Here is a 26,095-nt window from a genome sequence, read left to right as displayed (position 1 = left end):
ATCTGAATCAACTAATTAACTCTAAACACCTGCAAAAGATTCCTGAGGCTTTTAAAAACTCCCAGCCTGGTTCATTACTCAAAACCGCAATCATGGGTAAGACTGCCGACCTGACTGCTGTCCAGAAGGCCATCATTGACGCCCTGAAGCAAGAGGGTAAGACACAGAAAGACATTTCTGAACGAATAGGCTGTTCCCAGAGTGCTGTATCAAGGCACCTCAGTGGGAAGGAAAAAGTGTGGCAGAAAACGCTGCACAACGAGAAGAGGTGACCGGACCCTGAGGAAGATTGTGGAGAAGGACCGATTCCAGACCTTGGGGGACCTGCGGAAGCAGTGGACTGAGTCTGGAGTAGAAACATCCAGAGCCACCGTGTACAGGCGTGTGCAGGAAATGGCATACAGGTGCCGCATTCCCCAGGTCAAGCCACTTTTGAACCAGAAACAGCGGCAGAAGCGCCTGACCTGGGCTACAGAGAAGCAGCACTGGACTGTTGCATGTCATTCGGAAATCAAGGTGCCAGAGTCTGGAGGAAGACTGGGGAGAGGGAAATGCCAAAATGCCTGAAGTCCAGTGTCAAGTACCCACAGTCAGTGATGGTCTGGGGTGCCATGTCAGCTGCTGGTGTTGGTCCACTGTGTTTTATCAAGGGCAGGGTCAATGCAGCTAGCTATCAGGAGATTTTGGAGCACTTCATGCTTCCATCTGCTGAAAAGCTTTATGGAGATGAAGATTTCATTTTTCAGCACGACCTGGCACCTGCTCACAGTGCCAAAACCACTGGTAAATGGTTTACTGACCATGGTATTACTGTGCTCAATTGGCCTGCCAACTCTCCTGACCTGAACCCCATAGAGAATCTGTGGGATATTGGGAAGAGATAGTTGAGAGGCGCAAGACCCAACACTCTGGATGAGCTTAAGGCCGCTATCGAAGCATCCTGGGCCTCCATAACACCTCAGCAGTGCCACAGGCTGATTGCCTCCATGCCACGCCGCATTGAAGCAGTCATTTCTGCAAAAGGATTCCCGACCAAGTATTGAGTGCAGAACTGAACATAATTATTTGAAGGTTGACTTTTTTTGTATTAAAAACACTTTTCTTTTATTGGTCGATGAAATATGCAAATTTTTTGAGATAGGAAATTTGGGTTTTCATGAGCTGTATGCCAAAATCATCAATATTAAAACAATAAAAGGCTTGAACTACTTCAGTTGGTGTGTAATGAATCTAAAATATATGAAAGTCTAATGTTTATCAGTACATTACAGAAAATAATGAACTTTATCACAATATGCTAATTTTTTTAGAAGGACCTGTATGTGGAATCTGCTGACAACGCTGTAAAAGGAGTGCGCTCTTTTGCACTATAGTAGGATCTTGGGCCTCTGCATGGTACTTTATACCTGGCGCTAACATTGACCTGTAAGGCTGAGTTCACACTTGAGTTATTTGGTAAGTTTTGGCCCCGTGAATGCCCAATAAAAAGAAGCTAAGAGCGACGCCTGTCATGTGCATGTCATACTGACTCACAGTATTGTTTTACTACCACAGCATACTCCCTATGCGTGTTCTACACCACTATATAGGCTCTCTGCAGCCAGGAAATAGCTGTTTTTTAATACGATTCACCACAAATACATTCGGAAAAGTCATCCGACCGACCAAATAGAATTTTTGAGAAATTTGCTCATCTCTAGTGTCTTTGCATAGCAGCTCTCACCTTATCTCAGCTCAGCAAGTATTTCCTATCCAGCCCTCTCCCAGTAGCTGTCAGTTTCTAAGAGAAGATGTGGCTGGTGACAGTTGAGGGTTAGAACTGAGCATGTGCGACCATGTCAGTAATGTTACTGAGGTGGAAAGAGAAATAATGAAAAGAACAAGCAGTAGTTGAAGCTATATGGTTACATTTTAGTGAATAACTTTTATAATTACATGCAAATACAAAGTATTCAGAACCAGGTGCTAATTTTAATAATTTAGAATATTTTTTGTGGGACAACCCATTTAAAAAGGTTTTCTGGATTCGAGATACTGGTGACCTCTTCTCAAGATAGGTCATCAGTATCAGATTGGTGGGGGGTTGATACCTGGCACCCCATCCATCAGCTGTTCTGACGGCATCCAATTCAAAATCCTATAATTGCTTTATAGAGTCCTATCCGATTCTGCATTCCCCTTCAGTTCTACTCCAATTCAGGATCCTGGGTCCCACTGGAAAGGACGGAGTCCAGACAACCTTCATTCACTAGCACAAGTAGTATGACCTGTATCTGGAAAAGGAAGGATAACAGTGGGCAGGTACTGACCGGGGAGATCACCTTTTATGTGCCTGTGCACACATACACAGCCTTGGCTGGTCGTTGGAAATTAATCCAATGCCGGCCCCCCTAATCTACTTTGAATTTGTGGCCAGATGCTATTTTCATCACAGGTCGGTGAAGCGCATAAGAAGCGTGTACACGCGACCGCGCATCCCCTTGCGAACCCCTTGCCGAGAGTACACGCAGACGCACAACAGGCTCGGCAAGAGTACGCGAGCGCGTCCATATGGACACGGAAGTGGAATCTGCACGAAGTACCAGAGACAAGCCCGGCTGCGGCGTACTGCCACCAGCCTGACCCACCTGTCTCGGAGACCCCGGGTGGTCTTCCTCTCCAGCGCACACACGAATGCATCCCCGCGTCGGTTCGCAAAGGGGTCAGATCAGGTGTATCAGTCTAGACACGCATAACCTGTCCCCCAATCCATGATGACCCTTTTGGTCACACCGGAGTGCGAGACAGGTGAGGATTTTACATTACTCCCCCATCGAGGAGACAGCTCCGAAGACTCCCAGCGAGCCTTCCCCGGATTATCCTGGTGGAAAGCTGCCACCAACTCATCCGCATGCACCTGGCGAGCAGGTACCCAACATCTCTTCTCTGGACCAAAGCCCTTCCAGTCCACCAAGTACTGGAGAAACCTCTAGAAAAAATTAGAGTCCAAAATCCTGTTTACCTCAAACTCCGGCACCCCTTCGACTTTGAGCAGGGGTGGAGTCCGAACGAAGGGGGTGGAGTCGGCCGCCGATTTGAGAAGTGATACATGAAAGGTGTTCACTTCTGGAATCGACGGTGGAAGAGCAACCTTGTACGTAACTCGGTTGATCTTCTCCGTCACCGGATATGGACCAATGAATTGAGGACACAATTTGGAAGACAGCTGGCGCAGCTGAATGTTCCGGGTGGAGACCCACACTTGATCTCCCACCTTAAACTTTTGCTTACAGTGCGATGACAATAACAATTTTTTTCTGCTGCGCCACTGCACTGCGGAGATTCCGCTTTCCGCTGGGCCAACGACCAGATGGGCCATCTATCCTCGAACCATTGACCCACTACCGGTGAGTTAGTGGAGGACCCGGCCAGAGAAGAAAGTCTTGGATCCCTGCACCCCACGCACCTGAACGGAGACATCTTAGTGGAAACATGCTCAGAGTTGTTATAAGCCACCTCTGCGAAGGGTAGATGTGCAGTCCATTCCTCCTGGCAGTCTGACACGGTGCATCAGAGATACTGCTCCAGGGTCTGATTAGTTCTTTCTGTCTGACCGTTGGTCTCTGGGTGAAACCCGGAAGAAAAAGACAAATTTAGCCCCAACCGGCAGCAAACAGAACGCCAGAACCGAGATATGAATTGAACACCTCTATCCGAAACAATATTATCTGATGCTCCGTGTAAACTAAAGACATGGTGCCAATTCTCTGGCCGAGGGCAATCCGGGAAGTGGGATGAAATGAGCCATATTACTAAAACAGTCCACCACTACCCAGATTACCGTACTACCAGAGGACTTTGGCAAATCTGTGATGAAATCCATAGAGATATGAGTCCATGGAGCTTGCGGAATGGGCAATGGGAGGAAAGTACCAGAAGGAGCGGACTGAGACGGTTTACACCGAGCACACACACTACATGCCTTGATGTAGGCCTTAACATCTAAGGACATATTAGGCCACCAAATGTGGTGTTTAACCAGGGAAAGTGTCTTCTTAACCCCCATATTCCCCGCAGAATTGGAGCCCTGAAGCTGTTGAATTTGGATAACCTTAAACCGAAGGTTAACCGGCTATCACGGATGTAGTAGGGAAGAACACCAAAAGACAACAAGAAGGAAGGGGAAAGACACTAGGCCTCACCGCTAGGGAAGGGAAAAGGTCACCATAAAACCCTGCTCCTGGCCCTAACTCCTATCCATATTGGCACCTCTCGATAGTAGAGATGCCCATACACAGGAACCTAAAAAACCCTGGTGACCCTCGGATGCCCTAAAGGTAAAGACAGAGCCGAGACAACCAGTTCCTTCCCTGGTAAAGGAACCAGCATCTCGCTGAGTCCTAGTAAACAACCAGGGGTGGGGGGAATACAAAACACAACAAGTGGAACACTTAACTTATGAGGATGATGGATGAACAGGACTTCAACAAGAACCACACTCCAGCTCTTTCAAAACCAAATGAAGCTATCCAGAGCAAGGAGTAATGGGTAAAGTCAGACTAAAAAAGGGATAGTTAAAGGTCACATGATCCACACCTGAACAGGAGGTGTGGACATACCAGCAACACATAGACAAAGTGAAACCAAAAGAGGCTGTCAGATCACTAATGTGCATATACCTGCATATACCTTCTAAGACCTGTCACAGGTGTGACGCCAGCACAAACCATCGACCATTGGGCTTGTTTGGAGGGCCTCTGCCTGTGAAGGCTCGAGAAGAGACTGTGGCCCCTAGGGTGGCTAGAAAACATTTAGTCGGAAGAATAGTCTCTGGCTCAGAGCCCAGGACAGAAGCAGCCTCAGGAAAGCGGCGGAACAGGGCATCTGCCTTCACATTTTTAGAACCTGGCTTATAAGTGAGACAAAAATTGAAGCGGGTGAAGAACAGTGCCCACCGGGCTTGTCGGGAGTAGATTCTTGTGGTCAGTGTAAACCGTAATGGGATGTTCTGTACCCTCTAACCAATGTCTCCACTCTTGAAAAGCCAATTTTACTCCCAGAAGCTCTCTATTGCCGATGTCATAATTACGCTTGGCTGGAGATAGCTTCGGAGAGAAGAAGGCACAGGGATGTAATCTCTCAGGGACCCCAGAATATTGTGAAAGAACCACTCCAATCCCAACCTCTGAGGTGTCGACCTCAAGGACAAAACGTTGGGAAGTGTCTGGGTGAGTAAGGCTTGGCGCAGTGAAAAAAGCTTGTTTTAGCATCTTAAAGGCTTTACCTGCCTCTCTCGTCCACTTTGAGGGATTAGCTCCCTTCTCAGTGAGGTTTGTGAGGTACCACTACCGCAGAAAAGTTCCTAAGAAACTTGCGGTAGAAGTTGGCAAAGCCTAAGAAATGCTGCAATCCCTTCAGATCTTTCGGCTGAGGCCAATCCAAAACAGCAGAAAGTTTGGATGGATCCATAGCCAGTCCCCTTTCTGAGATAATGTACCCCAGAAAAGGCAATTTTTTTACTTCAATGCCTGTCCCTGGTGTTAAATGCGGTCTTTCATTCGTTAACTTCTCTAATGCTTACTAAATTATATGCACCCCTCAAGTCGAGTTTGGTGAAGATCTGCCACCTGAGAAAACAAATCGTCAATCAGAGGCAGATGGTACCAATTCTTTACCATAATCCGATTGAGGGTACGAAAATTGATGCAGGGTCTCAAGCCTCCATCCTTCTTCTCCACGAAGAAGAACCCAGCTCCAGCGGGATAAGTGGATGAATGAAACCCTTCTCGAGATTCTCTTTAATATAATCCCACTGGGCCTGAATCCCCCTCCCCACTACGTCATTTAATTTATTCAATGCATCGGCCCTTGCTTCCTCCTCTCTTGGCCTACGGCTCCGCCCCCTCCCCACTACGTCATTTAATTTATTCACTGCACGCACCGGCCCTTGCTTCCTCCTTTAGAATCTCTCAGAGGCAACAGCGCTCTAATTACGTCACTGGGCTTGGCGCATGCCCAGTGACACTAATGAGGCTGTTGCCCTCTGGAGCAGGAGTATCGCTCAGGCACTCAGTGATACTGTGCCTGCGTGGGATTTCGGAGGAGGACAAGAGAGGAGGAAGCAAGGGCTGATGCATTGAATCAATTAAATGACGTAGTGGGGAGGGGGCGGCGCTGTAGGCAAAGAGAGGAGGGAGCACAGACGATGCACTGAATAAATTAAATGACGTAGTGGAGAGGGGGCGGCGCCATTCGGCAAGGATGTGGGAGGACATTTATTTCTTAGGAGGCCGGCTGGGCACTGCAGGGGGGCGTTAGTGGGCACTAGAGCAGAGTAATAATGCCCCTCTGGGCACCTTGAGACTTCATTTGCATATCAGAAAAATCGCTTTTTAATAAGAATGAAAAGTTGAATAAAAGAAAGAAGACACATGTAGGTAAGAAGGTACTTTATTGCACATTGCTATGTTAACGGTTTTATATGGTAAAAATAGGTGACAGATTCCCTTTAATACTTCCATGGAAGCAAATGGCTACTTAGAACAAATGCACTTAGTGAGGCATTCGGTACTCCATTGGCAAATCTGACCTGAGCGCCAGTTCACTACTGGATTATGGAGTCTTAACCAAGGGAGACCCAAAATCACAGGAGTAGATGGCATGTCCAGGACAAAAAGGCTTAAGGTTTCCCGATGGTCAGCCCCCACTGTTACCTGCAACCCCCGCGTCATCCACACTGCACAACCATCCTGGAGAGGAGAGCCATCAATAGCGCTCACCAACAGGGTGGTCTTTGGCTGGATCAGCGGGATGTCCAGTCGATGACCCAAGGCTGAGTCCGCAAAATTCCCTGCTGCCCCGGAGTCAATCAGGGCAGAAAACTCATGGACTTTGTCTTGCCAATGTAGTGAAACAGGTATCATACCTTGGCTTGGAGGAGGGATAATAACACCTAGGAGGTTTTCCTCTATGCCCCCTAGGTTCATTATTTCCCACCGGCAGGAGAGGGCAGGTCTTAACGAGATGACCTTTCTTCCCACCAAACAGGCACAGACCTTTCTGCTGGCGACGGGCTCATTTTGGCCTGTGTAAGATGGGAGGACTCAACCTCCATTGGCTCTTCTGCCGGTTTTGGGGGCCCTGGAAGTGGCCCTATGACCTGTATCTGGAAAGGGAAGGATAACAGTGGGCAGTGACCGAGTAACCGACCAGGGAGATCATCTTTTATGTGCCTGCTAACAAATCCCAGGGCGCCAAGTGTCCACTCCCCATAGGTCATGAACTGCCCTACCCCTGTGTACACAGCCTTGGCCGGACATTGGCAATTAACCCAATGCCAGCCCTCCTAATCTACTTTGAATTTGTGGCCAGGTGCTATTCTCATCACAGGTCGGCGAAGCGCATAAGAAGCGCGTACACGCCACCGCGCATCCCCTTGCGAACCCGTTCCCGAGCGTACACACGGACGCATATGGACACCGAAGTGGAATCCGCAAGAGGTAACGGAGACAAGCCCGGCCGCGGCCTACTGTCACTAGCCCGACCAACCTGTCCCCAAGACCCCAGCGGTCTTCCCCTACGGCGCAGAAACAAACGCATCCCCGCGTCGGTTGGCAAAGGGGTCGGATCTGGTGTATCAGTGACACGCGTAACCTGTCACGCTGCTCCACAAGGAACATTTTTGGTCACACCGGAGTATGAGACAGGTAAGGATCTTACACTCCTCTTTACTACTCTAACCCCCTCCTCAGCCTCTCATATGCAAGACTTATTTTGTGCAGAGGTGTAACTACCATAGCAACAGATCATGCGACTGCTATGGGGCCCAGTGCAAGAGGGGGCCCAGTCGTAGTTGGGATCATCCCTTCTTCTACTGGAGGTGAAAACTTGGTCTGGACTCTACCTCTAAAGGAACAACTTTTAACAAATGAAAAAGTGGTAAAATGGCCAAGAGTCATTGAAAAGGGTTTAGGCGGAAACCCTTCTGTCCTGTGTGGGGGCCCTGGTTTGATCCTTACTATGGGGCCCTTACTTCCCTATTTACACCACTGCTTTTGTGGCTCACCTCTCTTCTTGAATTTCCCCTTACTCCATTTAGCACTCTCTAATCCTTCAAATGCTTCCAGAAAACCACTAATTAGGGAATTTTGAGTCAATAGTGGGATCTTCTGTCCAGACTCCTCACCTTTTTCCCAGAGTGAAGCACAGTAATAAAGAATGTCTCTTGGTAAGGAGGACCACTTGATCAGCCTATTTTGAAAGGACTCTTCTACCGGGTCTTCCAAAGTGAAGATCTTCTTTATAAGGCCCCTTGCACATGACCGTATTCCCTCTGAGATACGATCGTGTGCAAGGGCCCTAATAGGCAGAAAGTAACCTCATGAAAACCCATCACCTCAATTTTTTAGGAACCCAGGTGCCTCCAGTGAGATGCCTTTCCTCTATAGACTTGGTGATTTATTTAGGCTTGGCATTCTGGCAATTTGCCTCCAGATATTTCAAAGATACAATAGTTACCTTTTTTGGGGGCTCATCTCTTCTGAGGCTACCTATATGTCTACTGACATGTTACTGTCCATAACTTATAAAATAACTTAATGTCTCCCATTAAATTGCTGTATCACAAATGCTGTAAAACCTTCCGGAGATAAAAAATAAATTCTAGGAAAAGCCGAGGCTTCTTGGGACCTTATAACCACAGTATGTTCTATACTGTAATATAAAACATGTGCAGTAAATAAATGAATCTGCTGCAAAGTATTATAAAGCGGCATGCAATTAATCACTGCCAAGAACAACACTGGGAGGGAGGTTAATACGGGTGAAGAGTTTTAATCAACATCCATCAGGTGAGATCTATAGAAACCGCGCCTGTCTACGCTGCTGGTTTAATATGATGTCCTCACATAGCAATTCCTTATTCCTCCTGAATTATATCATACTGAAGATGACACTAAACAATTTCCTAGTCCTACTGCTACTCAAGCTTCTCAAGACAACAGGACAAGACGGTCTCTATATTCCACAAGAGGTTACCACTAGTTACAGGACAGTCTGTTTTTGCGGCTCATTGGAGTCACACCAGGCAGTTATCCCAAGCAACAGAACAGTCTATTGACAAAGGCCACATTTCATATTATCCATCTATCTATTTATCTATCTATCTATTTATTATCTGTCTATCTATCTATCTACCTACCTATCTATCTGTCTATCTGAGATGAGCAAACTTCTTGAAATTGGTTTCATGTTCAATTTGCCAATTTTTTTTTTAATTCGATTTGTGACAGAAACGATTGTGCTCTAATTGACCTGAAAATTGGTATATGACACTTTGAAGTCTCCCAAGACTCAGACCTGACTGTTTATATCTTGTTCTCCCTTTTTTTAAATGTTATTACGAATTGTTTCCTTTTCTTTCCTTTCCCTTTGACAATTTAAAATTGCCACCAGCAACTTGCTCTAGAATGTGAGGAGGACTGGTTGCTGCCGCTTGCAGAGCTGCCTAAGGGAAGATGGGATTGGGCCCTGCTATACAATACAGAGCTTGCATATACTACATATTGCTGAATGTTTCTGTCAGGCTGCTCAGCCATGATGACATATCATAGATAGGATCGCATCATTACCATCTATTGAAAAGCATTGCAGTGTGTAGTGAGGTTCCACCTTCTCACCCCCCTAAGCAGCTCTGCATGTGGAAGCAACCAGTCCTGCTCACGTTCTGGGACAGGTTGCTGGCAGCCATTTTAAATCATTCCCTGAGTCAACAATTCAACTGTAACCTTACACTCTGCAGGTTGCAGAGTGTTCAGATTAAAAGCCTGAACCATCACCCCAACATGGAAAAAAACTTCTCTAGAAGAATCCTCCATCCAGTCCATCTTCACTATAAATTAGAGTTTCTCAAGAAACATCTTGAATGGTTAGGGTGTAGGGTCTATCCAGATGTGGAGGATAGTCTTAGTTACAGCAGCCACTATCATACATAGTCATTTCCTGCTGCCTGGGGACCATCTAGTAACAGCAGGATCAATTTACCCAAACATTGCCCGGATCGGGTCCAATGGTGCTATTGATATCTGCACCAGAAAGATTTGCATTATCGGGCTTGAAAAATATCCCCCTGGTAGCTCTGCATCGAAAAAATTGCAAACAGCATGTTTAAAAACACACTGTGCCGACTCATGTGTTATGCTTTATGATATTTGAAACCTTTCAAAAATCATCAGTGGCATATGATGTTTAAATACCCATAGTTTAATGGGGGAAAAAACAGTAGCTTGTTGGGACCAAGCGTTCAAAAATTATATCTTAATGGTGGCAGATCCCTGCCCCATTTTATACACATACATGCAAATGTCATAAGAGTGGCTTGTTCAGCACAAATGTCCAACATTATGCCCTAATGGGGGCAGAATGTCTGCCTGCATTTATACACAGACAAGTATTAGCTGTGGCTTGTTCTGAGCAAGTCTGGAAAAATTCAGCAGCAATAGTACAGTGTGCTGTGATACATGTACTTATACTGGGTCTTATACATACAGGAAGTGACATAGTTAATTACAGATTTCATGGTTCAATAATTAATAGAAGTGCCATAAAAGTGAACAAAATATACATATAGTACATGATTCATAATAGACTCCATTCCATGATAAAATTGATATCCTGTGAAACAAAATTCATGATTTGTCACTCTTGACCCCAAAGCCAATAATCACCCCTTTTACCCATGACGTATATGTGTGCAGACAGCCTATCACACACCTTATATACCCACCAAGCCATCTCAGCACACGTGAATTTCTTCATGAGCTACCCACTGCTGACATTGAAATTAGGAAGTGGTCATAATAACGTGACCCGACTGTCTATCGATCTATTTCTCATATCTATCTAATTAATTGAACTACAAGTAGCAGACACAGATGAACCGTGAATACATGAAAGTGTAAACTGCACTACTGCTGTACTAACTGTATGAGAAGTAGAAGCACCTATCTATCTATCTCTTATATCTATGGATGTATCAGGGTTAACACACATGTTTTATGAGACATGTTATCTATACTAAATGCAACGGGTCAAGTGGAGGGGGAACGGCGTTCCTGCATTTTTTTCATGGCAGGAACGCCGTTACCTTTCGGCCTCAAGCCATGAGAACGCGGGTGTATCAGAATCATAGTCACAGGGGTAGACGGAGCACACTGTGCAGGGCAGGCTAAGGGAGGAGGAGCGGCTTCAGTTGAGAGGAAGCTGTCTGTGCGGTGCTGCTGCTTGCGACTGCCTCACTGTGACTCCTCTCATGGCGCCCCACCCCCTACTGACATCATCTCCTTCACTTCTTCTGTTGGCCAGATACGCTGCGAGTATGTTCAGTCACTTCAGGCAGAGCATTCGCAGCTGACACATATCTACGAGATCATTTAGAATGTCTTTCAGAAAAGTTTGTCCTGGGATTCGAACTCATGACCTCTACCCATCAGAGGAAGGCATTTACCCTCAGAGCCATGAAAGCTGTCTAGGTAGTTGCTTAAAAAAAAAAAAAAAAAAAAAAAAAAAAATATATATATATATATATATATATATATATATATATATGACTTCTACTTATACCTAGTGTACTGATACCTAGTGTACAACCATACACATGACAGCTGCCCACTGTGTATGGATGTAGCAGAGCTGGGTGTGCTGGGGCAGCTGTCATGTGTATGGTTGTACACTAGGTATCAGTACACTAGGTATAAGTAGAAGTTTTTTTTTTTTTTAAAGCAACTAGCTCGACAGCTTTTATGGTTGTGAGGGTAAATGCCTTGCCTCTGATGTGTAGAGGTCATGAGTTCGAATCCCAGGACAAACTTTTCTAAAAGTGTTTTTTTTTTTTTTTTTATAAGACTTCTACTGATACCTAGTTTACTGATACCTAGTGTACAACCATACACATGACAGCTGCCCCAACACACCCAGCTCTGCTACATCCATACACAGTGGGCAAAGTTACCTACAGTAGAAGTCTTATATTATTTTTTTTTAAGTAACTAGCTAGACAGCTTTCATAGCTTTGAGGGCATATGCATTGCCTTTGATGTGTAGAGGTCATGAGATCGAATCCCAGGACAAACTTTTCTAAAAGTGTTTTTTTTTGTTTTTTTTTTGTCCGCAGCGACACAAATTACAGCATGCTAGATTTTCTGTGCTTTTTTATTTTTTGGAGGGGGAAGGGGGGGGGGGGTTGCAGTGGATCTTGGGTGAGTTCCCACACTTTTTTTCCCAGGACTTGACCCCTGCTAAATGCGTTAAGCAATTGCTTTTCAATGGCTTTTGTTTGAAGATAACGCGATGAGTTAAGAAATTTGATTTAAGAATGTGTGTTACCCCTGCTACATCTGTATGTTCACAAGGTCCAGATGTAAGCCCCTCTTTTCCCTCACACGGGACTGTCTTTGAAAATCAGGGACAGTACCTACAAATTCAAGACAGTTGGCAATCATGCATCTATCTATCTGTCTCATATCTATCTATTATCTATCTATCTTCTAAGTATCTAATTCATATCCATATATCTATCTTATATCTATATTGACAAGGATCCACAGGTCCAGATGTAAGCCCCTCTTTTTCCTCACACTGGACTGTCTTTGAAAATCAGGGACAGTACCTACAAATTCGAGACGCATCTATCTGTCACGCATCTATCTGTCTGTCTCATATCTATCTATTATCTATCTAATATCTATTTCGACAAGGATCCACAGGTCCAGATGTAAGCCCCTCTTCTCCCTCACACTGTGATCTCAGGGCTGATTGGCAGGTTTATAACTCCCGTCTCTCCTCTTAATCAAAGACTATAAAAAACACTTAATCAAATCAGCCCCACGACCATTTACTCCCTTTACCGTACTGTACATGGATGGCACTTCAGCCGCTGTCCTTGAGTGCTTACATAGACGCCGAGTGCCGCGGTGAAGTGCGTTGTGACCTTGCGAAGAATTGAAATGCAATATAAATGCAAATCATTGTCTTGGCTCACATTGATTAGAAGTGACAATAGAGAGAAGGAGACATCTCTGTGGAGTGGATAACTCTTTCATGTCCATACCAGCAGAAAGAATATTCTTAGAAAAGTACAAAGTCCCAGTCTATATCCATACATTTTTTATGTATGTTTTTTATTAAAGGAAACCTAAAAAAAAATTAAATAAATCCCAGCACTTCTCAATCTCTTTCATCATTTCATCCTATTTTATTTCATACTTCAATGAAAATGGAAAAATACTAAAAGAAGTCCCAGAGATCAGCCATGTCCCTCCTTCTCCTCATTGTCCTGGTCGTAAGACATCTGGATGCAGCAGGAGCCTCCCTCCTCGGCCCTGTCGGCAGTACAACACAAAAAGGATTAGGCCTCACCCTTTCCAGAACATGCAGAACATCTTAGACAGACAAACAGTAGAGGCAAGACTATCTCCTGTTTACTTGTATCATTCATTTTTAGGTTTTGTGTCCCTTTAACCCCTTAAAGACACGGCTCATTTTGGCCTTAAAGTGGTCTTCCAGTATTTTTATAATGATGGCCGATCCTTAAGAAGAGTGTCAGATCAGCGGGGGTCCAGCACTCTGCACTTCCACAGACCAACTGTTCAGTAGTAGCCCCAAAACTACATGGTTCTGTCCTTTGTATAGTGGACAGAGCTGGTTCCTGAAGTGAATGGGAGCAGCACCCTAACCAGCGTCAGGGGGGTGGAGCTATGTCGTTCTGGCACCAGAGCTACTCACGAACACCCAAATCAGGGGGCGTCAGACCCCCACCAATCAGATATTCATGGCTTGTTCTGAGTGTAGGCCATCAACAGAAGTTCCTGGTTTTCCCTCGCTGCATTTAAAGGAGCTGAGGGCTTGCTCCTCCGAAGCTGAGGTCTTGTTATTTTAGTGTTTTAAGGTGTATTTTTCACAGTTTAATTATTCTAAACATAAAATTTAGCATTTCATTTATATCAATTGCTTAAGCAGAAAGTGCAAATAAATAAATAAATTCCGCCATACTTTTTTTTCAGTTTTTTCCTATGAATACTTTATGTTTTACATTTACCAGGGGATTTACTATATGCATTTTTTTGTTTTATGACTTTTATTTCAAAACATTTTTTATTTTATTTAACATAATCATCTTTATTCTTTCCTTTTTGTTTTCTATGCATATTATTTTACTTAACACTTTTATTACATTTTCTCTTTTTTACATACCTCCGGTATGCCTTAACAGGGATAATCTTCAGAGGGCCATGCCGGACATAGTACTGTCCCTTTAAACCATTAGTAATCACAAGAAATGATCATCAGGGAATAACCCAAAGCTCCCCCCACCCTTCCTTGTGATGCCACGATCAACATTGCTGGTGGCACCACCAGAGTTAAACTGCTAGGATTAAAGTTTTCTCCAATCCTGGCCACTGCTGAGGGTGATTGTGAGTTCCGAACCACTTTGCTAACCTGATTATGATGCTGTACTTGTATAGCACTGGGTGCTAAGTACTGGCTCCTAGAGATGTACTGGGTGGTACAAGGCATCTCATGGTGGACTTTTTGATAATGGATCCCATGATCTCCATTAGACATCTACTTGTGGACAGGTCTGTTTGGAACCCTTTGAGCTCATCAGGCAGCACTAGACTATGCCCTACTATACAGTATTAAAGGGGGTGTCCAGGTTTAGAAAAACCTGTCAGCTTTCTTCCAAAAACAGCACCATTTCTGTGCACAGGTCATGTACGGTATTGCAGCTCGGCCTCGCTGTCTTCTTCAATACCAGACATAACCCATGGACAGGGGTGGTGCTGTTTTTGGAAAACTGCAGACATGTTTTTTTCTAATCCTGGACACCCCATTTAACTCTCATTGGAGAGAATCAGAAGGATGTTAGTAAGATTTATGACAATACTCCCCGAGTAACGTATATAAACTCCGCTTTCATGGATCCATACTTGAAAGCCTATTGTAATATTCCCTTTATCAAGACATCTTCATGTACGAGGCACTTTTATTTCTTCCTACCCTGGTTTCATCACCTGAAGCCTCCCTCTTGCTGATTTTATTACATTTTGAAGCTGAAAGGGTTATTCCAGGATGATCCCATACATTTCAGGGGCAGCTATAGGGGTGTAGAGGTCCGACATACACCCGTGCCCAAGAAAGCTTGAAGACCCCCCCATTATATAAGAAGCTGCCAGAATTATAAACGGTCTGTAACAGATTTTGCAAAGGGTCCCAAAAGTTTGATTTCCAAGGTAAAGATGTCACATTTTGTTGGCGTCACTTTTTGCATTGTGTCTGTCGCTGTCTTCACTTTTCAAAAAAATTGGTGGAACTTAGCAGAAGGAGGAAGGGGTACCATTAGAATGCCACATTTACAAAAATTTACACTGAAAATTATAGTCAAAATCTATGCCTAGGTTTAGGTGAACGAGAATAAAGTGCAATACCAGGCTCTGCCCGTGGAGAAGAGTGGCACACAGGCAATTTTTTAGTCACAATTTTCATCTCATTTTTTGTTTTTTTCCTCGCCATTGTTCAAAAGTCATGTCATTTTTTATTTTGTCCATTCACATCACCGTAAGAGGGCTTGTTTTTTGCAAGACCGGTTGTACATTCTATTGGCACTTTATGATGTATTGGGAACCTGGAAAAAAAATTCATTCATGGAGGGGATTAGGAAAAAAATAATATGGTTTCAGGGGTTTCGTTTTTATGGCGTTTTGTTATGTGATAATATAATTTTCGAGCATGCATGATTTTCTATTCACTTTTTATTCAGTTATTTTGGGAGGCCAAGCGCTCACTTGGCCATTTAGCATACAGAATACTTTTATATTTTATTACTTTGGACATTTGGGGATGTGGCAATACAAATGATGCGTAGATTTTTATTTATTCGTTTTTATTTTTAGCTTTTTTTTCTTTAATTTCACAGATTTTTATGAACTCTGCCAGCCCTGACCTTCACCTGTTTCCTGACTATGTATTGCCTGTTACTTTGGTGCCATGTATCGTTGTCTCTGATCCTCGCGTGTCAGCAGTAGTGTTTATCGCGAATATTGACACTTCACGAATATCTAGAATATAGTGCTATATCTTCGTAATCGCGAATATCCTATATTTTTTTTCATTAGTACCCATGATCCCTCACTGCTTCTAGCTTGTGGGCCAATGAGAAAGCTGCAAAATCTTTGACTTTAGTAGTGTTGATCGCAAATATTTGTATTGTGAATTTTATCGCTAATTTTCCGATTGCCGATTTTCAATAATCAAGAAAATAATAACTGGAGAATTTGTGAATATATGACAAATATTCGCCCAAATATTCGTGAAATATAGCAAATTTGAATATTGCCCCTGCCACTCATCACTGGTAAGCAGCCAAACACACCGGGACTATTCCAAAAGGTAGGGGCCTGGTGGTTCCCTGCATCAAAATCCAGATCCCTCTATAGGGGTTAAAGGGTGAATACTAGGGGACCATTAGCACCCTTAGGTCTAACCCAAAGTCAAACCAGTTATAGTAGTTGGCAAACTGGTTCGACATCCACTGCCCGTAACACTTGGGAGCCTTCACAAGGTTACCAGCTGCCACAGCAATTGAAATACTCCACCAATCTCATTATGAGGGTCCAAAAGCATCTGCTCATGGTAAATGACCGCTCATACATAATAGTCTGATGCATCTGAGGGGTTAAGTGAAGAGCGTTGGTGCTGATCATGGACACTGGTGGTTGCCGTCTGCTGTGTAAAACTGTTTTATTTGTCTGACATGTTCACATGGGACAATGATCTCCTGAGTTCAACCTCCAATTTGAGATCTTCTCAACCAGTCTTGTATCCCTCAAGCAGTGCTGGAGATGTCTGGTAGCTGCTCACCACCTATGTTGCCATGGATCACACATACATGTGACATAATTACATTGTGTGACTTATCTCCTGCCATGGTTAACATGACATTTTGACAGTTTTTGCTTTGGCTACTAATATATCTACACGGTACCAAGTGCAAAAGTGCAACCTCCACCCCAGTCACCATATGATTATAATAATAGGTGGTTAGAAGAATGCAGAGATAATTATAACTCACGGCTGCACATTGTTTCCTGTTTACGTTGCAAAAAGTCCACTTTTTAGGTCATGTGTAAACAAAGCATTCAGGAATATTCGTGTGCCGCAGACTTGTCCCATTCATTTGAATGCGCCTTACAGAAGTCCATGTGCTTGCCGCTAAAACAACCTCCATTCAGATAAATTGGACTTATTTTTTAGTTGTAGAAATTGCTGTTACAAATTGTGAAGATTGTGTGTGAATTCATCCCATGATCGGAAATATTTCGCTCCCTGGAGGGCCTGTCCTATGTTACAGATTATCCTCTGACTTCAACGGGTTGAACGTAACGTATAGTTTCTCCTGTGGTGGCGCTGCAGGGAAATGGTACCACTAGGTTTCCCCAAGAGGGGAGCTGCAGCAGGATCCACACTTTGTGATCAGTTTATGGTCAAGGGCACTTTCTAACAAGTAAAGATTTTTCAAAGCGGAGAACCCCTTGCTTGAATAGATCATGGGGATGACGGTGTACCATGCAAATCTGTGTTCATTACAACCAATCACTGGTTTCAGTGCTCATGTGTCATATCGACTGGCATCACTGCTAATGCCAGTGACTAGCTGTAGGGGTCACTTTCCTGTATGGAACTGCTGGGGTATAACTAAAACCAGTGGAGGAACTGGCACCGGAACTTCAGGGGATTTAGAGGGATTGTCCAGGATTTTAGAAGTGATGGCCTATCCCTAGGATAGGCCATTGCTATTGGATTGGTGGGGGTCTGAGACCTTCCTCCACCTTTCCCTGATGAGCTGTTCTGAATGACTGTGTAGTCAGCGGTGCACCTAGCCTTTCTGCTGCTTGAGGTGAATATTGACACGGCGGCGCCCTCCATCCCTACTGTTAAAGGCATACTGTGATGCAGTTGACGATAGAGAGATGAGCACTTCTACAATGGAAGCACTCATTTCCCATGGCCCTGCCACTGCCCCCACTCGACTCCAGGTTGTGTCACCTGAAGCAGCCGCCTCACCTGGCCTCATTGGAGGCGCACCCCTGTGTGTAGTGGACGGAGCAGGATACTGTGAATTTGAGCAGTGTTGCAATAACAGCTCCATCCACTACAGTGAGTACACTATGGATGGGGCTGTGTAATTCCACTACCACTTCCGGCATTGGAGGATAGGCCATCACTTATAAAATTCTTTAGGGCCCACTGATATGAACTTATGGCCACTGTGCCTGCAGTGTCCCACTACCCACGTGGGTACTGCAAAGTCGTAGTGTTATGCTTTATATGCTTTATATAGCCTTTTTTATGCTGCAGTGCATCTTTATGCATAATCCCTGCCTACAGATGTGTTAGATTCCATTACATTGAGCCTACCACTAGGGGGAGACAACACATCCCATATATATAGCCCAGCTCAGGCCTAGTTAGTCTCCAGGGACTTCAGTTCAGTTCAGTTTAGTCTTAGCTCTCAGTCTGGAGTCTTCAGCCCTGAGCTGAAGTGGTCCACATACTCAGAAGGATATTAATTCAGAAAGCACTAAAGAAACAGACACCCAAAGGGTTACGGCCATCGCTATATGCGCCTTAGGACCTTTGGAGTTAAAAGTGAAGGATTTACTGGCCTCCGGCAGCATCACTGACCTGCACTGGGATAACAGGGACCAGTGTAGAAGTCCTCTACCAGTAAGCATAAAACTGATATCATTAATAGCCTGAGAGACAGACATCACACCTGTCAGCAGTGGACCACTTGCAGCTTTACCTCTGTCCATCTTAAAGAGACTGTATTTCATGTCTGGATGTATTAGAGACTGTTTTATACTTGGATGTAACCGTTACCAGGAGCAACGTTCAGTAAAAGTTAAAAGCTGGATTGCACCATCCTTGTCTCAGTCTCCAATTCCTCAGTTAACACTACAGTAAATGCTTGTACCACCATAAAAGGTACTGGCGTCACGACTACAAGGGACCTTGCCATAGGCACATTAATACAGACCATCAAGGACACCTCAAACCACTATCTGGCATGTGTCCCTTACACCAGAGTGTGCGCCAGAGAATTCCTGTGCCGTTCTCTTCTTCACTTATGCAAGCCTACCCAGGGATGACGTAACCGTGAGTAACCAGAACTGTATTTACCTCGGCCCACCTAATGCTCACACCGTGACCTCACATATAATTCCCCTGTTGGTCTGGCATACTGCATAAAATAAATTAGTGTCACGAACAGGATCCATTCCTTTGTGCCTTTAATGAACTGTGTGAACAGGATTAATTCCTTTGTGCCTTTAATGAACTGTGTGAACAGGATTTGCAAACCCCTGCGCCATAATAGACTGCCTATTGTGAGTGAGCCCCAACTGTTGAATTGCTTTTATTGGGCCAAAGAACTGTTTAGGCTGTTTAGAGACTGTCTGCATTTATTGCGCTACACTTCTACTACAAAACCGCATTTTTAAAACTGCAAAATTGTGGATTTTTCAAATGTCAATGGCACTGCTTGCTCTATTTTAATGGACTGTTTTGCACTTAAAATGGCCGCTTAAAGGACTTGTAGTTGTTTGCTGCGCCATCACAGAGCAGCCTGGTGGGAAAAACTAAGTTACACACTCTCTCAGAGCGGAAAGAGTTGGTGCACCGCCCCATATGCAAAAGAATACGTCAGAGTGCCACCTACCACTCCTGTACCGGCCCGAAGAGGCCGAGCTGTATGCAGAGTGTAGCACCGCCCCTTCTGGCTGTGGATCGCATTAAAGAGAGGTGCCGTGCACGGGACCTGTGTGTGACGTAGGCTCGCGGATTGCGAGATCTGGCATGCGTCCAAGAGAGAGGAGGACCATCGCATTGCCAGCCAACCTCCACGGGGATAAACGCAAGTAAAGGCCCCGACCTTATTCCTCAGCCTGTAAAAATCCTCCATCAGTAACAAGGGGGCATTTAATAAGAGTTTCCCTCAATAGTATCTCCGGCCTGCACCGCTCGTCTTAAAGGGCTATACACCTGCAACAGTTGCCTATAGCAACCCCATTCAAAAACTGTATAAAGTCAAATTTAGCCTGCAGCATTTAAATAAACTGTCATTGCTCAGGAAAAAGCCACGTAGCCTGACCTCAGAGGATCCCCTGCAGTAGCCGCAGCTGGCTCCAGTGCACCACCAGCTGTTGCAGCAGTCAGCATGATGCCACTAACCATGCTCTACTACTTTGGGGCCCCTTGGTTCCCCCGATACTCTGGGGAAGCTCACACCCTAAGAGACTTTAAAGAGAAAATGTGTGCCTTGTTCAGGTTTTACCCTGTTTCCACAGAGCAGCAAATGGAAATACTTGTAGCCCAACTAGAGGGAGCCGTACTCCGGGAGGTGAAGTCCTGGCCCAGCTCTGAAAGGAGGACTCTGGGACAGATCTTTGAGAGACTCCACACCACCTTGGAACCCAAGACTGTGTCAGAGGTCAAAATGAGGTTCTTCAGCACAAAACAATAAACTGGTAAGTCACTCAGAGACTTTGCATTGTCTTTACAAGAAGCCCTTAGTGCTGTGGTTCAGGTAGACCCCCGTAAGGCAAAGAAACCAAGACAAAACTTTGAAAGAGCAATTCATTGAAGGTGTTAACACTGACAACCTAAAAAGCCAGTTGAGCATGTTAGCTGCACAATACCTAAGTGTCACCTTCCTGGACTTTAAAGAGCTAGCCATTAGCATTTTGGGAAAGAGTCCGCAGCCAGAGCCTGCAAAAATGGCTGAAACCCCTGTCTACATGCCTGCTACCCCTTCCACGTGTTGTCCAGTAGCCAGTCAGGCAGCTCAAACTCCGGTCCCTGATGCCGTAGCAGGTGTGTCAGAAATTAGAACAGTGGGAGAAGTCTTTATTATTGGAGGATGAGACACCTGTACGAAAATAACTTTTCCCTCCGACTACAAAGATATATATCCCCGAAGCCCTGGCGGGCGCCCACAAGGCCACTCAAGTGCCCGCAGGCGACCTATTTGCACCTACTGTCATAAGTCGGGACATACAGAAACAATGTGCTGGTGGTTAAAAGAGAAACCCTCGAGGCTAAGGACCGCCCCTCGAGAGGTAAACCAGTAGGTACACAAGATCCCAACTGGATGCCCAGATATGTAGGATCCCGTCCGGAAGTGGCAATCCAAATTAACGGAGTTCCCTTTGTCGCCCTACTGGACACTGGATCCCAGGTCACTACCATCCTACTGCTTGCATTTGATAAATACTGGGACCAGAGCCAACTTACGCAACCACCAGAAACCTGGTTGGATATTACAGCCAGCAATGGGAAACCCATGCCAATACTGGGAGCCAACTTTGCAAGTAGCAGAAACCACCCTACCTCGGCAAGGTATTATTGCTGTACAAGAGGGAGACAAAGGTGGTTCTTCAGTAATCCTAGGAATAAATGTTCTTAGGAATTGTTAAACCAAAATGCTTGAGGTATTACGTCAATCTATGTCTACTGCTTCACCTGCTTCAAAAAGGGTCATACAACAGACCATCCGTGTGTTAAGAAAACAACAGAAATTGGCCAATGAGAAAGGGGAAATCTGCTGTGTTCGCATCCGAGGTAACCAACCTGTGATCCTTAAACCAAATACCGAGACACTCATATTCAAGGTCAAGACTACCAAGCCACGGTAGAGCCCTTCGCGCTAGAAGATCATCCTCTAGTCAGAGCTGCAAGGAGCTTAGTGACTGTTTCCCAAGGTAAAGTGCCTGTCTGTCTCCTGAACTTGAATGATCCCCACGTTACCCTCACTAAACATTATCCTGTGGCTCAGTTACAGTAAATTTCTTAAAGTAGAACAATCCGCGCAGGGCTCCACTACTCCCGAACATGCTCCTCCTGCATCTTGGTAGGAAGAACTCAACGTGGAAGACAGCTCTACACCCAAAAATAAAATTGAAGGAGTTTTGAACATTGTGAAGGAACATCATCAAGCCTTAAGTAAGCACTCTACTGATTATGGGGAAGTCCGTGGAATGAAACACACTATCCCTACCGGCTCTCACCCTCCAATAAAAGAAAGGTACCAGCCTATACCACCGATGTACCAATCTGTGAAACAAATGATCCGGGAGATAAAGGATTCCAATATTATCCAAGACAGCCATAGTCCGTAGGCTGCACCACTAGTTCTTGTCCGGAAAAAAGATGGTAACATCAGGTTCTGTGTGGACTACAGAAAACTTAATCAAATCACCCACAAGGATGCCTATCCCTTACCCAGAATTGAAGAATCCCTGACAGCACTGGGGTCATCAGCCTATTTCTCTACTCTTTATCTGACCAGCGGATACTGGCAAGTACCCATGGGTCCTGAAGACCGAGAGAAAACAGCTTTTACCACCCCCATGGGCCTATTCAAATTTAATTACATGCTCTTTGAACTCTGTAATGCACCAGGAACAATTCAACAACTAATGGAACGCTGTTTAGGCCATAGAAACTTCGAGACTGTCCTACTTTATCTGGGCGATGTCATTATTTATTCCAAATCCTACGAAGACCACTTGAAACATCTTGCAGAAGTCTTCCAAGTCCTCATTAAACATGGACTCAAGATCAAACCATCTAAGTGCTACCTGCTGAAGCCAGAAGGACATGTTGTCAGTGCAGAAGGTGTTAAACCAGATCCGGAAAAGTTAGCTGCAGTCCAGAATTGGCCTACTACTCCTAAGAGGACATCCAAAGAAGTATCAGAAGACTCAGATACCTGTGGAGTGGAATGAAGACAGGGAAATTGCCTTCCAGCTCATGAAAAAGAAGCTGGCCGAACCACCTGTTTTGGGATATCTGGATTACCAACAGCCATTCCATCTCTACACTGATGCCAGCCAGAAAGGCCTGGTAGCTGTTCTGTCCCAAATGCAAGAAGGACACGAAAGAGTGATTGCTTACTCTAGTAGATCCCTGAAAGGAGCTGAAAAGAATGACCGGAACTACAGCTCTTTCAAGTTGGAGTTCCTCATACTTGTGTGGGCTGTCACCTAAAAATGTAAGGACTACCTTGCAGCAACTCCCTTCATAGCTTTCACCGATAACAACCCACGGGTCCATCTCAATACAGTCAAGCTAGGTGCCTTACAACAAAGATGGGCCTCACGTCTTGCTAACTACAACTTCACTGTAAAATACAGAACGGGCAAGTCCAACGAGAACGCTGATGCCTTATTTGGCCTGCCTACCAAGGAAGATCCTACTGCACACGTAGATGACTGGGAAGAAGTGGAGATGCCTAATTTCTACAAAAACTTTGCCCAACAAAGCATCCTCTCATTTTTCTCATCAAAAACAAAAGAGTCCTAAATCCCCATCTCCAGAATAATCCAGAATCTCAAAATTAAAAAGAAAGATGGATCAAACTTCAGTCAGAAAGTAGAGTAATCAGAGAACTACATGACTTCCTCAACAGTGGAAGAACACCTGAGAGAATCCTCAGAAGAAATGCAGACCCAGAAATGTTGAAGCTGTGGAGACACCGGAAACAACTCTTTCTGCAGAAGGGTCTACTATTGAAAAGAAGCCTGGATCCAGTTACCTATGACAGGGTATACCAAATTCAAATACCCCGCCAGGATGCAAGCATCATTCTCGAGATGTACCATGACAAATCAGGACACTTTGGCGTGCTGAAGATAGAATCCACCGTCTGTAGACAATTCTATTGGATTGGAATGCGAGGAGACATTGAGAAGTGGTATAGAGAGTGTTCTGCCTGTGCTGTTGGACGAGGTGAAAAGCATGACCAAAGAGCACCCTTACATCCTATTGTAAGCCAGACACCGTTGGAGATCGTTGCAATTTACCACGTGAAGCTGGAACCAAGTCGCTCAGGCTACACATACGCTATGACCATCATTGATCACTACACCAAATTCATTGTAGCCGTACCTGTTAAGGACTTGATCACTAAAACTGCAGATGCCTTCTGGAAACATTTCCTGTTACCATATGGATATCCAGAAAAAATTATTACGGATCAGGGATCTGCCTTTGAGTCGCAACTCTTTAAAGAACTGTGTTCGCTTCACAATTGCCAGAAAACCAGAACGACAGCTTACCATCCCCAAGGTAATGGACTTTGTGAAAAAATGAACCAGACCCTAATAGAAATGCTTAGAGCTGTGCCACCTGCTACCAGGAATGATTGGCCTACTCTTCTGCCTCAATTGATGTATACCTATAATAATACCATTCACTGTTCCACTGGGTATACACCATAGAATTGATAGAGAGGGTAGATTTGTTTTCCTTTATTGTTATTTAAACGGCACTGCCTGTATATTGGCATTTGTTTATGTCCCCCCTCCCTTTTCTATGTGTGTTATGTCATACTAGGCGGACTTTATTGGCTCCATAGCACGATGTCCGGTTTTGGTAATTGGAGACTTCAATGATGTTATGGATTTGAAGAAAGACAGATACTCTAAAGATCATCCCTATAAATTAGATAGGGATAAATCAACATCATTAGGAAGGGTCTCCTTGGAAATGGCATTGACAGACATCTGGCTATACCTATATGGGGAAAAAAAAATGTATTCTCTTGTTTTAGCCGGGCGAACACTGTTATGTCCAGAATAGATTTAGCTTGGGCTAACCCTGACCTCTTAGACTGTGTAACTAAAATGAAGTATGAAATTCATACGATATCTGACCACTCCCCAATGGTAGTCACGATAAAAATGGGGAATGTCAAAAAGAAAACAAGGAGCTTCAGACTAAATCCCCACTGGATTAAGCTGATTAAGGATCAGGAAAATATAACAAGGGAGATCCGTGAATTCTGGCTACTGAACGTTCCGTCTGCCCCCATGCACATAGTATGGGACTCCTTTAAAGCGTTCCTACACGGAGTGTTCATAGCCAAAATAAACTGGAAAAAGAAAGAATATGCAGCAAAAGAACTAGCTCTTAAAAAAAGGGTGCAGGATTTACAGGGACAGTTAGTTAATAATAATACTACTGCACAATCACAGTTTGAGGAAGCTAGACTGGAGTATAAAGTTTTTTTATTTGAAAAGGCTCAACATAGGGTCTTTTTTACAGGAGCTAAATACTTCTCTCGAGCATGGAAACCAAGAAACCTCTTGTCACTTGTGATCCAAAACCCAAAAAATATTAACAGAATAAAAAATATTAGACTGGGAAATGGAGAGTCAACCACGCGCCCGGAGGAGATTGAGCGAGAATTTGTCAAGTACTATAACACCTTATATACAAGCAATAAAAACCAGCAGGACGGAGACGCCGAAAAGTTCCTGAAGAATATCAACCTTCCTAAATTAACAGAGCAGGAGTGTGAAATATTAAATCGACCTATAGAACTAAAGGAATTACAGTGGGATGCGAAAGTTTGGGCAACCTTGTTAATCGTCATGATTTTCCTGCATAAATTGTTGGTTGTTACGATAAAAAATGTCAGTTAAATATATCATATAGGAGACACACACAGTGATATTTGAGAAGTGAAATGAAGTTTATTGGATTTACAGAAAGTGTGCTATAATTGTTTAAACAAAATTAGGCAGGTGCATAAATTTGGGTACCACAAAAAAGAAATGAAATCAATATTTAGTAGATCCTCCTTTTGCAGAAATTACAGCCTCTAAACACTTCCTGTAGGTTTCAATGAGAGTCTGGATTCTGGTTGAAGGTATTTTGGACCATTCCTCTTTACAAAACATCTTTAGTTCATTCAGGTTTGATGGCTTCTGAGCATGGACAGCTCTCTTTAAGTCACACCACAGATTTTCAATTATATTAAGGTCTGGGGACTGAGATGGCCATTCCAGAACATTGTACTTGTTCCTCTGCATAAATGCCTTAGTGGATTTTGAGCAGTGTTTAGGGTCGTAGTCTTGTTGAAAGATCCAGCCCCGGCGCAGCTTCAGCTTTGTCACTGATTCCTGGACATTGGTCTCCAGAATCTGCTGATACTGAGTGGAATCCATGCGTCCCTCAACTTTGGCAAGATTCCCAGTCCCTGCACTGGCCACACAGA

Source organism: Bufo gargarizans, chromosome 2 (genome assembly GCF_014858855.1).
Source record: "Bufo gargarizans isolate SCDJY-AF-19 chromosome 2, ASM1485885v1, whole genome shotgun sequence".
Taxonomy (NCBI): domain Eukaryota; kingdom Metazoa; phylum Chordata; class Amphibia; order Anura; family Bufonidae; genus Bufo; species Bufo gargarizans.
This window is presented reverse-complemented; position numbering follows the sequence as displayed.